We start from the raw sequence: 12,696 nt of genomic DNA, 5'->3' as shown, positions 1-12,696 counted from the left end.
TGTCTACTAATAGGTATGCACAAATCCAGGTGTGAGTTGGCTGAACCTCATTTGCATAATAATAGATATGGTCAAAAGTTATTTTTTGCTCATGTTCAAAATTATTCATACCCCTGTCAATGTCTCATCATAAATGACCTTTTTCGACTGTGCCCATCATTGCGCATTCCCGTAAATGTGCTAATCTTTGTCCGGAGGATGTTCTGAAATGTTTCAATGGAATAAATACCCCCTTTTTTGGTTGGCCAGATGATAAAAACAACCAAAATAGGATCTTTCAAGAAGAGTGTAAGTAGAGGGAACGTAGCAAACCATTCTCAGTTTCAGATCATTATGGCCAAGAAAAAGGAGCTTAGTGAGGACCTCCGTGAACGTCTAGTGCTTGGCCAAATAAAAGAGAAGGGTTACAAGGTAATTTCAAAGCAGTATGATGTCCCTGTGGCAATTGTCCAACATTTAAAAACCTCAGTGGGCATGACATGAAGTGTATAGGTTAAGGTATCCTCCAAACTTCCAAGAAAACTCTCCCGAGATGCCAACAACAACCAATGGACTACAACCAAAGCCCTCCTTGAAATGCTTGACCTGGCAGGGACGAAGGTGTCAAGGTCCATCATCGAGCAAGTCTTACACAGACTGACAATTCTTGCAAATCCATAAATAGAAGATCCCTGAAATGGAGAATTTCTGGAAGTACGTATTGTAATTATTCAATCACTTGTTGATCACATGTAACTCGTGAGCAAACTTGACAAAATGCATTTATTTTATTAAAAAGATAAGAAATGAAAAAAATAACAAGGGTATGAATAATTTTGAGGACAACTGTATATATATTCATATATATATATATATATATATATATATATATATATACAAAATCTTGTTTTGAGTAAATCTAGGCATCAATTCCTCTATAGCCAAAAAAGAAAGAATGTCATGTGCTTTAGACACTCTTGTATATACCCTACTTCATTTTACCTGAAGTCATGTGACTATGTCAAAATATAATGTTGTGTGGGATCGATTATCTGAAGAATATCGTCTGCAGCCCTCACTTCTTCTCATCTCATATTTCTGTTTCTTTAAACACAGAGCGGCAAAGTCAGCAGAAGCAGTAAAAAGTCCGCCGGCGGGCAGTGGTACGACAACCCCAGCTTCTCCCAAGCCTATCTGGTGAGTGGTGACGAGTTCCGACATGAACGGCCTACACCCTGAGCGTTTCCGAAATTACGAGCGAGTAACCCCAGGCACCTTAGTCCCATGTTGTCCATGTTGCAAGGCATCATGGGATTAGGGACGTGACTCTGATGTTAGTGGGTTCATGGTAGAATAGAAAGGTGACTCCTACATTATATGTCACGCGGTTTGAATTCTTGTATACATTTCATGGTTATTTGGTCTTCCGTGGCTTCATCCATTATTCAATATTGATAAAATAATACAGAGGATTGCCCTGTGCATAATATACCAGGTGTATACAATGATATTGATAATCACAGAGGCGGATCCAGGAATTCCGTAAAGGGGAGGCACCTTTACAAAATTAAATGCGGGGGGGGGGGCGGTCGTGATCCCATTTTTTAATCTTTTTTTCCGTTTGTTTTAACAAAATATAAAAAGGGGGCGCGCGCCCGATGCGCACCCTTCTGGATCCGTCACCGTAATTAGATGTACAATCTTGCGAGTACATTAGTTAAAGACATGCAGGAATCAGGGAGCAAGTTGTTATGTCTCTTAAAAGGTTTATTTAGCATTGACACTTCTAGGCAACACTATTTCAGATTCGAGTGTCGCAAGAAATGTCATAGCCTCAAGTTATGGTTCTTTTTATAATGTTCTTTCATAACTTACAGAAAGCCCTAGCATGTTGAATAAAGTGACATTTTGCTTTATCTTCCAAAGACCTAAAGAACATTCCCTTAATCGTGTGTATACCATTGTGGTCTCTTTCAATTATACTTTCGAAGTTAGGAATAGATTTACTCCTCCCAACCTTTGCATTGAGACATTTGCTTGATAGTCTTTTTTCCTTTTTCTCGTGGAAGAGTACACTCATTATTTATGTTCATCTCTGAGATGAACAACTCATATTTAAGATAGAATCCTGTTACCTTTATCGAACCTCACGAAATACGAAATATTCAAGTTTAAACCATATGTTTATCCAAAGTTTTCTTGAAACATCAAACATGTAAAATTTGTTTGATCTTTCTTTCAACAAAATTCATAACAGCTTTGCATGATCGCAATTATTATCATTACTTTATTTCAAGGGCATTCGTGTCGCGTTAACTGGTATTTTGCTGCTTGTTCTTCCTGAAGTCACCAATATGTTGGTATATGAAATTTATAAGCAAAAAAAAAAAAGAAGTTCTACTTTGTTGTTGGTTTTTCCTAAAGTTTCATATTTTTGTGAGCATGTCACTCAACATTTACGCAATCACGATAAAAGGTATAAGATCAACTGTGGAAAATAATGTAGAAAAAGAAGACGAAAAAGTAGCGACAGGTAAGACAAGGACGAAAACTCTTTCATGCTCATTAGCTGGCAATGAAATACTTTTTTATCTCTTTTTCTCTCAGTGAGACCGTTTATATCACAATTCATGACATTCACTGAAGGAAACGAGATATCGTAAACATCGTATCGTCGTGTCTATCCCTGTGATGCAGTACGTGGTATAGTTCCTCCGGAGATGTTTTTTCCCCGTCTAGGCAATATTTTGGACTTTCGGTCAGCAATGATCTCAGCAATAATCTCTTGGGGAAAATTTAACCCGCGAGGATGTCAACTGTTTCACCACACCTCATAAAGGCAAAATCTGTGTAGTGTATCTTAAAGAACCATTACGTATCATTCTTAATGTCTAATACATATCCCAAATGTACATTCATGCACATTATGCGAAAATTCTCTCTTATATATATATATATATATATATATATATATATATGTGTGTGTGTGTTCGGAAAAACAATCTCTTGAAGAAAATAATATTAAAAACTCCCGCGGGGATGTCAAATGTTATGTATCACACCTCTGAAAATTGAGTATCTGTATAACTATGTAATATCATTTGAAACGAATAATTTCTACATTTTGATATCGTTTATGGTCCCAAAATGCATTCATGCATATGATATTATTAAATTATGATATACATTTGTGTGTGTATATGTTTTGGGAAAATATAATCTCTTGGGGAAAATTTAATTTTCGCTGAGACGTCATGTGTTATACAACACCTCTGAAAAGGGAATATCAGTATAATGTATCTTATAAAACATATCGTTTTTATATTTATAAAATATAATAAAATCCAAAAATACTTTCATCCATATCAATCGAATGTAATTCTTATATATCATATTCTTGTGTGTATATGCTTTCGGGAAAAATAACCTCTTGGGGGAAATAAAGCTCCCGCAGAAAAAAACTATCTCTGATAACATCTCTGACAAGGCAATATCTGTATAATGTGTCCTGTAAAACGTATCATTCATATTTTTCTTATACTTTATAGGGCCAATATATAAATCCATACATTATGGTTGCATTCTGCTCTGTGTGTGTGTACATATTAATCACTATAGTAATGTACGAGAAAACAAATTCAGTTGCGTGAGTTTGGGTGATGGTTATCAGGCTAAAACAGGTGTGTCTGTTAATGTACGGCAACGGTAAGATAGAACAAAAAATTCAAACGTAGATTGGCTTGCTCTTCGATAGACTGAAAGCGATATCACGGACATGTAGATAAGCACAAAAACATACAAAAAAATTACTTATACATTTACACTTGCTACGTGTACACCATGTTCATGCATGTGTATTGTATACTCAATAGTCACAAATGCTCACCAGCTCACGAACAAGAAGCCATGCACTGACATCACTGCAGTTCATTCACACGAACTGTTAACCAAGTGAAAAAAAAATGTGTACATGTACTAATTCCTTGTATAATAGAAATTATTTTATCTTCCTTCATAATTGTTATTCTGCCTAGCTGACAATATTTACCTGATATTGGTAGATTAAAAGGATGAGTATATAAGGAGTATTTTTATAAAGATGAGTATACAAACCACAATGAAAAAAAAAACCCACAATAATATTCTGACACAATGACCTTACAGAATCTAGGCTATTTACTGATACAACGTATATAACACAAATCCTGGCTAATACGTGCAGAATGTTATCATTCGAGTTTTCTCTGAATATAAAAGCAACTTATTATACCAATAACATTAAGCATGTTTCAAAAGAGGTAGGCCTACTCAATTGCATCGAGATATCACACATTCTCTTCGTTCCTTAAAAGAAACCAAAATCCAAATATCAATGTGGATTAAGTGAAAGCAGCAACATTAGTAGAACACATCAGTGAAAGTTTGAGGAAATTTGGACAACCGATGCAAGAGTTATGAATTGTTAAAATTTTGGTGTTGGAACCGCTTGATGAGGAGGCTACTATAGGCTATGACATGTGTGTGGACAACAATATGAAGAAAACATGAAAATTACACATAGCATCAATTTGGTACTGACATGTTAAGGGTAGCAATTTTTCCCTCCGCTTTCTGAAAGCGGTTAGTGAAGTGCTCTTTCATTATGCTATAGAAAAGTGCATTTTTGTTGAATTCCCAATGATTTTCTTTATATTGTTGTCCATACGAGACAATCATGATAACCTTGTATCTTGTTTATGTGTTTTCTTTCTCAGGCTTGTGTTTAAAATGCATAGTACTCTTTAAGGACCGCTGCTCTTTATACTTTATATGAATGATTTGGTACAACATGTCAAAGTCTGTAAAGTGCAATAGGCTGATGATACCGTTTTATATTTTTTTTCTATCATCTACTTTGATTCTTAATAATTCATAAACTATATATCAGATAACACTGTCATTGTTATGAGTAATAGCTGAATAGTGTACAATTTGGTTAGAGGTGGTTTGAATATGAAAACATAAATCAGTTTCATGAAATCCATGATTAATTTCACAGTTAGGTTCCAGATTTTGCTCTATTTTCAACCGTACAAAATTTCACTTTGCACAGGGGTCAATGGGTGTGTATGGGAGTGTGTGGTTAACACCCTGACAATGGTCCTAAACAATGGTTAGGGTTTGAATGCTTCATTATTTATTCATGAGAAATTCCACTATCACAACTAGTCTTTATTCAGCCTCTGGCAGTATCTGTGTAAAGTCAAACGCCTGCCGATACTGTCGATGGGTCTCGACAGTGCTCTCCCTACTTCTGAAAAACGAAATTACAATGAATACCTTCTGTTCTATCGTAAACATGGTGACAGGAAGCAAAGAAAATCAATTAAGAGTATACACTTGTGTAAATGGAGCCTTAAATAAAATCTGCTGTGAAACATATCGCCCCAATGATAAATGCTGCTGAACTCTTTACCAAAATGATTTCTTTTTATCAAAAAGCGAAAAATTTGTCAGACTATTTAATTAGTAGACAATTGTATTAAAATGAGGAACTTTAGATCATTTATGCTTATTTATATCCAAATTTAGTGATATGTGAAGCAAAAATTGAAAATGATTGCCAGCTGGAACGGAATGTGGTGTTTGCAAGCACATGGAAACGTGTGCTTCCTTTTATCATGTGCATGCAGTTTATCCTTTACCGTGCATGAATCCAGACTAGCAGTGCCCAGGGCAATCCACATGAGTTATTGATTAAGCATTCACGTGCTGGTGCCTGGAGCACGAGACTGACGCCTAGTAAACAGGTGGTTCAGGCATGTCTATTGTTCAGAGCCATTGTCACCACACACTCACATACACATCATTGGTTCCTGTGCAAAGTTCATTTTTTGTACAGAGGGTTAAAATTTGACCAAAATCTGAAATCTTACTTCAAAATCAATCTTAGATTTAATGAAACTGATTATGCTTTCACATTCAAATTACCTCCAACCAAATTGTACACTATTCAGCTATTATTTATATCAATGACAGTTTTATCGATGAATAGTTTTTGAGCTATCAATGATCAAAAGTGGGAAATGTTTTTTGAAACACCTAGTATATAGTAGAGGAGAATGAAACCAAGGTATGTGTGAACTGAGAGAATTATTATTAGAACACATCAGCTAAGTTAGAAGAAAATCAGACAATCCCGTGAAAAGTTGTGAATCTTTTAAATTTTGGTGCCGACATCGCTAGATGAGAAGACTACTACTGTCCATGCCATCATGCATGTTACAACGATATAAAGAGGGCGAACAGCCCAGGCAGATCCCGGATGTAGTTCTGGCCGATGGTCGAGGTACTCCAAGCTTCTGCAGGTCTCCGAAGTTGTCGGGCAAGCCGTGCAAGAGGCTGTCGTCAAACGGAGTGTGTCTGAGAAAGTGGGGCAGGGGAAAAACATATCAGATGATAGCAGGCAATAACCATGATAACATCGACAACAACAACAAATTACCATGACTGGCTACATCATGAGCTACATGTATCTCAAGTTAAAGCCACTGTTTACCATTGGGAGCAATGTTTTGATGCATATGTGTAGTTCAGTTGAATCACAAAATATCCTACCATACGCAAAATTTGCAATAAAGCACAAATGTACGGAGAAATGACTTATTTTCTAAAAGACATAATTGTAGATGGTTTATTCCACAAACGATTTTAATAGAACTATTGTTTACAGTTTTAATACTTCACATTGATTGTACTGATTAATATTCTTAATTTTATATTGGTTGTTTCTATCCTCTTACTCATATTGTCAATCTATAATGAAGCACTAAAGCTGTTTTTTTTTTCTTCTGCAAATAGTGGTTTCAATATGTAAGTTCTGCCCTCTGCTTAAAAGTACTAGTAACGCTTCTGCATGGAAGTTTAGAAGTATGCCGATTCAGTGAATCCTGTCTAATTCAGTGTATAATAAAAAGGGTACAAATTACGATAAAAAAACAACAACACTGGAACAGTCAGTGCTGAAAAAGGGTAATGATTGCTTCCTCCTTGATCTCTCTACGAAGTATGCTGGTATTCTTATAACTTCACCCTGGGGCTCTGTAAATACAAATACCTGAGAATTGCACATGTCCCCAAATGAATTTGGCAGGCGGGGAGATGCGGTTGCCATTCTGGAAGGCCATCTGGTGGCTGCCAAAATTGGAGGGTCTGCACCTGTCTCAAGAGTTCCTTGCTGGATGGCAAGTGTTCCAGGTAATTTGCACCAAGGTCCATATTTCTCAGGCAAGCACCACTCACTGTGATAAAGTCCTCCGGAAGCTCATCATCGATGTAGTTGTTGCCGAGATGGATTTCTTAAACGACGCCCAGCTCTGCCATTCACGGCGGGAACTTCTTGAGGAGATCGTCCAAGGCGAAGAACTTGTGCAGGGAGGCGGCCTATCGCGGAGAGAGCTCAGTAAGGAAGTTTCTGGACACGTCCACGTAGCACAAGGAAGGCAGTTCTCCAAAGCTGTCCGGCAAGTCCAGGAGCTTGTTCCTACTGAGGTTCAGCACGCGCAAATTTGTGAGCCTTCCAAAGTTTTCCGGCAGATGCTCCAGATTGTTTTCTCCCGCCTCCAGTACGCACAGACTCGTCAGTTCACCAAATAAGATTGATGAATTGCATACACTGACCCGCTACATGAATGAGTACAGAGATTCTTGTTTGGTGGAATTCACCGAAACTTGGTTAAATCAAAACATTTCAGATGATGTGATAGAAATCCCTAGTTTTGATGTTGTTAGAGGAGATCACACATCGAATTCAGGCAAATCAAGAGGAGGTGGAGTGTGTCTTTTTCATCAATAGGAAATGGTGTAATAACTGGTCCGTGAAAGATGTAACGTGTCTGCCGGATGTGGAATACATAACCGTTGGTTTGCGGCCATTTTACCTTCCTCGCGAGTTTCCGCAAATATTTGTCACAGTGTGCTACATTCATCCGACGGCCGACGTAACAACGGCGAGTCGTCACCTTGCCAACCATGTACACGTTATTGAGAACTCCTCACCAGATGCTCCGATCTTCATAATGGGGGACTTCAATCAATGCCGGCTGAATGAGGAATTACCTAACTATGAACAATACATTGAAGTATCAACAAGGGGTCATTCAACCTTGGACTTGCGTTACGGGAACATTCACAATGCCTACGTCAGGAAAACCTAATATCAGCTTGGTAAATCGGATCACAAGAATGTTCACCTCATCCCGAAATATAGGCAGAAGCTAAAATGAAGCAAGCCTGTCATTAAAGAACGCTACGTTTGGACGAATGACAACACAGAGAAGTTGCGCGCGTGTCTCGATTGTAGAGATTGGAATCTATTTCTGGACAATGGACTGTCACTAGATGAGCAAGTAGATGTTATATCAGAGTACATAAACTTTTGTGTTGAATTAAATATCCCACGGAGAGCACTGAGAGTGTTTCCCAACAATAAACCCTGGTTCACGATAGAGTTGAAGAATCTTATTAATCAAAAGAAAATCGCAGTGGTTCAAGGCAATGAAATTGTAAAGGATAAGTTGAAAAAGCAGATTAATAAGAATATCTTAGAATACAAAAAGATCAAAGATTAAGAATTGAAAAGGGTTTCCAAAACAATGATCCAAAGTTAGCCTGGAAAACATTGCAAGATTTGACTGGGTACAGAAACCATAGGAAAACGCCTATACATGACCAAACAAGTGAATTTGTGGAAGGTCTCAATGTGTATTATTGTAGGTTTGATGATGATTTCAGTTATGAGAATGAGAAAGCTGTAGACATGTAACAAACCATGTTACATGATTCTCGAGGTGTGTCAAAAGTGACTATCGCAGAACATGAAGTGAGGAGATTGTTCGGTAGCTTATCACCACATAAAACCCCAAGCCCGGACATAGTGTGTAACAATGTGTTGAAATGTTGTAAGGACCAGCTCTCACACGTTTATACAAAACTATTCCAAAATTCTGTTTACCAGGTGTCGGTGCCAACCCTGTGGAAAACCTCCACAATTGTGCTTATTCCCAAAAGTAGCGAACATGCTGAGTCCACGGATTACAGGCCGATATCTCTTACATGCAGTGTTATGAAATGTCTAGAAAGATTCATGTTAAAACTCCTCATGAACCACGCTGGCAGTCATCTTGATAATCTCCAATTTGCCTACCGCCAAAACAGAGGAGTAGATGATGCCGTTTTAGTCTTTCTTCATGGTATATATCAGCATCTGGACGTTAATAGGAATGTTGTGAGAACTCTGTAGATTTTTCAAGCGCATTTGATAAAATCAAACCGCGCCTCTTTGCAACTCAACTCGTAGAAATGAATGTACCCCCACAAATTGTGCTGTGGACGCATAACTTTTTGTTAAACAGTCCACAGTCCGTCAAGATGGGAGTCGCTGAGTCAAGCACGAGAATAGGTTTTTCTTTGTACATTAGCAAATGTATAAGCAGCAATGAAAACTGTACCATAATCAAATATGCTGATGATACTACAATCACAGGATTTTTGACAGATGACAACTCCCATGAGTACGTGTCAGCCGTCAGGGTTTCCTCTGAATGGTGCGACTCACACTTCCTACGTCTAAACACGTCAAAAACCAAGGAAGTGGTGTTCGACTTTCGAAAGAAAAGGGGACAACATACGCCTATCGCTATAAATGGTAGGGAGCTTGAACAAGTGGAGGAATACACATACTTAGGGACAAGACTCACGAGCACCCTTGATTGGTCTGATAATGTCACAACATTGTGTAAAAAAGGAAATCAGAGGCTTTACTGTCTGAGAATGTTAAATAATCTGCATGTCGACCGACCAATCTTGAAATCATTTTACCAGGCCCTCATCCAGAAAGTGCTTATTTACAATTTGATCTGTTACTATGGGAACACAACGCAAAAGAACCAGAATCGCATTGATCGCATAAGACGGGTGGCACAAAGGGTAATAGGCAGGGAACTGCCTGCAATGAAAGACATTTTTGAACAAAGGCTTTTGTCAAAAATCAAAAAGATCGTTGGGGACAAGACACACCCTCTCAATGTGCCCGAATCAGACTGCGCGTGCCTCGCACCAATCGTGCACGTTTTCGCCAGTCATTCGTGCCAAATTCCATACACACGTTTAATTGCCATGCCTTGAGGCTGCGTTCACATAGAAGTATTCGCTATTCGCTATTCGCTATTCGCTATTCGAGCACCGAGTCCACCATCACCAGCACCGTCAACTCACCATCCCATGCGGTGAGGATTTCTTCCTCCTACATCCCAGCAAATCTTATCAACAATTTCTAAACTGCATCAGAATGTCAGTCTACATGCTTATTTTTGCTAAAGGGTAAATCCAGACCAAAAGTGTCATTATTTCATAAACGAGAGACGGTATACGCTGCAAGAAAATCGAACAAGCTCGATTTCCCACTTTGCTATACTTTTCGCAGCTATTCGGTACTTTCGAATAGTGTCCTCCTATGTGAACCGGTGTGAGGAAATCCCATCGTTCGATTCAAGCTATTCGCGTGCCCTCGAAAAACGAGCCCGAATACCCGAATAGTATACTTCTATGTGAACGCAGCCTTAGGGAATTCCGTTCATGAATGAATATCCCAAGTTTGTTCGTTCGTTGTTCGTTCGTTTGTTGCATTGTGCCGTGACAGTTGTTATACCCCCGCCACACGAAGTGTAAAGGGGTCGGTCGGTCGGTCGGTCGGTCGGTCGGTCTGTTGCAAAATTTTGCGTCGTGAACAATTCTTCTGCAGTTTTGAAACAATTTAAATGAAACTTAGGGTAAATGATGATATTGAGGTATAGATGTGTAAGACATGTTTTTTTTTGTGTGTGTGTTTGTCGGACAATGCGTTGCCATGGTAACCACAATTTTACCAAAATTTTGTGGATTGACTAATTTTCATAGTATTTAAGTAATCAATTTTAAAATTGGTACTTATGATAATTTACAGGTGTATTTATGCAAGACACTCTTTGTGTTTGTATTTGACAAAGCGTTGCCATGGTAACCGCATGCTTTCTTCGAAATCTTGTAGAGTGAACAACTTCCACAGTTTTGAAGCAATTTGTCATGGAATGATACAATATAGAATGATTGATAGGCACTATGGCCTTGAGATATAGATGTGGAACACATAATTTTTGTGTTTGTCGGACAAAGCGTTGCCATGGTAATCATAATTTCATTAAAATTTTGTGGATTGAATAACTCCCATAGTATTTAGGCAATCAATTTAAAATTGGTATTTATGATGATTTATAGGTGCAGTTATGTATCACATTTTTTGTGTTTGTATTTGATAAAGTGTTGAAATGGTAACCGTATGTTGTTGGGTTTTTTTTTTTATTTAGTGGAGTGAACAACTTCCACAGTTTTGAAGCAATTGAAATTAAATTTGGTAGGCATTATTGCCTTGAGGCATAGATGTGAAAAAAAATGTTGATTAAAAGTAGAAGATCTGCTGAAAGTTGAATTTTTGATAATAAGTATAATGATTATCGAATTTATTTGAATGAATGAATTGAATGAGATATATGGAATATGTATTATGAATATAACGGTTATTATTTTCATTTTTCTGCAACAAGTATTGCAAAACATTTATGTTTCATGTTATTCGTAATCTGTGACGTATATGTTGTTCAATGAACAATTGTTATCTGTTTGTATCTCTTGTATGTAACGCTGGTGGAAGGCGCATTTCCACATTCGCATTGTGGACAATAAAACAATCAATTCAATTCAATTCAATTCAATTCAAAAGTGCTTGGGAGGTCAATCAGCTAATTCTCCTCCAGAGTCAGATGACTAAGGGTCTTCAGTTGGCTGAGATCCTGATGCAGGTGTTTGAACTGATTACCAAGGAGATGAAGCTCTAGAAGCTTGGGAAGCTGGTAGAGAGAGGCAGGCAACACAGAAATATCATTCTCATTCATGGACAAGGTCCTGAGCTCCTTGAGGTCACCGAGGCAGGCGGGTAACTGCTTGAGGTTGTTCCCAGACACACTAAGAACTTGGAGGAAAGGCAGGGCACCAGCCAGTTCAGTCGGCAGGCTTGAGAGGCTGTTGTAGTCCAGATTCAGTTCGGTCACATTGCTCAATGTACCATTAAGTCTGAGCGCACTGATGTCAAAAGTTAACAGACCTTGCGATTCTAAGTCCAAAGTTTCTGTCCCACAGGAGTCACTTGTCATATGATCGGATGAAAGAGTCCTGTACCACATTTTTTTCAGGTCCAGGCATAGTACCTACAGGTATCAAAATTGACATTTTCAGGGTTATAATTCCAATAGAAACACAGAATGGAAAAAAAAATCTACTAAAAAAAAATAAAGCGAAAGTGATGACAAATGGCACAAACCAACACTCAGTATAAATAATTTTGACTTACATCACGCTTACCCTAGCAGGCACATAGCAGAAAAATGTTTTTAAAAATTTGCATCAGGTATTTTGTAGTACTAGTAGGCCAAGTCAATTTCATTCGTACCTATCAATGTGTAGCTTCCACTACATACAACATGTAAGGGATAAATATTCAGCACAATACATCAAACACACGACAGACAATGAATGCAGACTTCGATGCAAACTACATTTGTGTGGTCAAACACATCTCAATCACAACACCGACACTCTCGACACTGTAACAAGACAAAGTTTCTTGTATAAACACATATGGAGATG

General features: G+C 38.0%; 1 pseudogene; it reads right to left on the bottom strand.

The window, feature by feature from the left end:
- Positions 1 to 6,240: 6,240 nt before the first annotated feature.
- LOC139730502 (uncharacterized) lies at positions 6,241 to 12,203 on the bottom strand (annotated as a pseudogene).
- Between the last annotated feature and the right edge of the window lie 493 nt (positions 12,204 to 12,696).

This window comes from Diadema antillarum, unplaced genomic scaffold (assembly GCF_040938485.1).
Source record: "Diadema antillarum isolate AM-2024a unplaced genomic scaffold, OU_Dant_1.0 seq00000318_RagTag, whole genome shotgun sequence".
NCBI lineage: Eukaryota > Metazoa > Echinodermata > Echinoidea > Diadematoida > Diadematidae > Diadema > Diadema antillarum.
Note: the sequence above shows the minus strand (reverse complement) of the source record. Positions and strands in the feature narration are given on the sequence as shown.